The sequence below is a fragment of the Egretta garzetta genome, unplaced genomic scaffold, assembly GCF_000687185.1.
Source record: "Egretta garzetta isolate BGI_Z169 unplaced genomic scaffold, ASM68718v1 scaffold1153, whole genome shotgun sequence".
Taxonomy (NCBI): domain Eukaryota; kingdom Metazoa; phylum Chordata; class Aves; order Pelecaniformes; family Ardeidae; genus Egretta; species Egretta garzetta.
The window spans coordinates 13,939-14,158 of NW_009259126.1; the positions used below are offsets into that span (position 1 = coordinate 13,939).

At 59.1% G+C, this 220-nt stretch overlaps 1 protein-coding gene across 1 annotated transcript in view; it reads left to right on the forward strand.

Moving 5' to 3' along the window:
- TUFT1 (tuftelin 1) overlaps positions 1-220 on the forward strand; it is a gene marked incomplete at its 5' end in the record, with an annotated part of 9,004 nt that overhangs the window by 4,327 nt on the left and 4,457 nt on the right. The gene's annotated exons all lie outside the window — the stretch shown is intronic.

The following is a 220-nucleotide window of genomic DNA, read 5'->3' on the forward strand; positions in this document are numbered from 1 at the left end:
AAAGCCAGCTGCAGGCCACGGCTGGGGGCCGACCCTCGCTGCTTTAGGCTGGCAGTTCTCGGGTTGGGAAGGTCCGGTCAGTCCGTGCAAACTCCCAGGTACCCTGGAAACGGGCACATGGTCCAGACGGCCACCCGCTTTGTCCCCCAGGGGGAGAGGGGTGGCATTAGCACAACCCCCAGCCTTGATTTTTTTATTTTTATATTTTATCTTCCCCCCC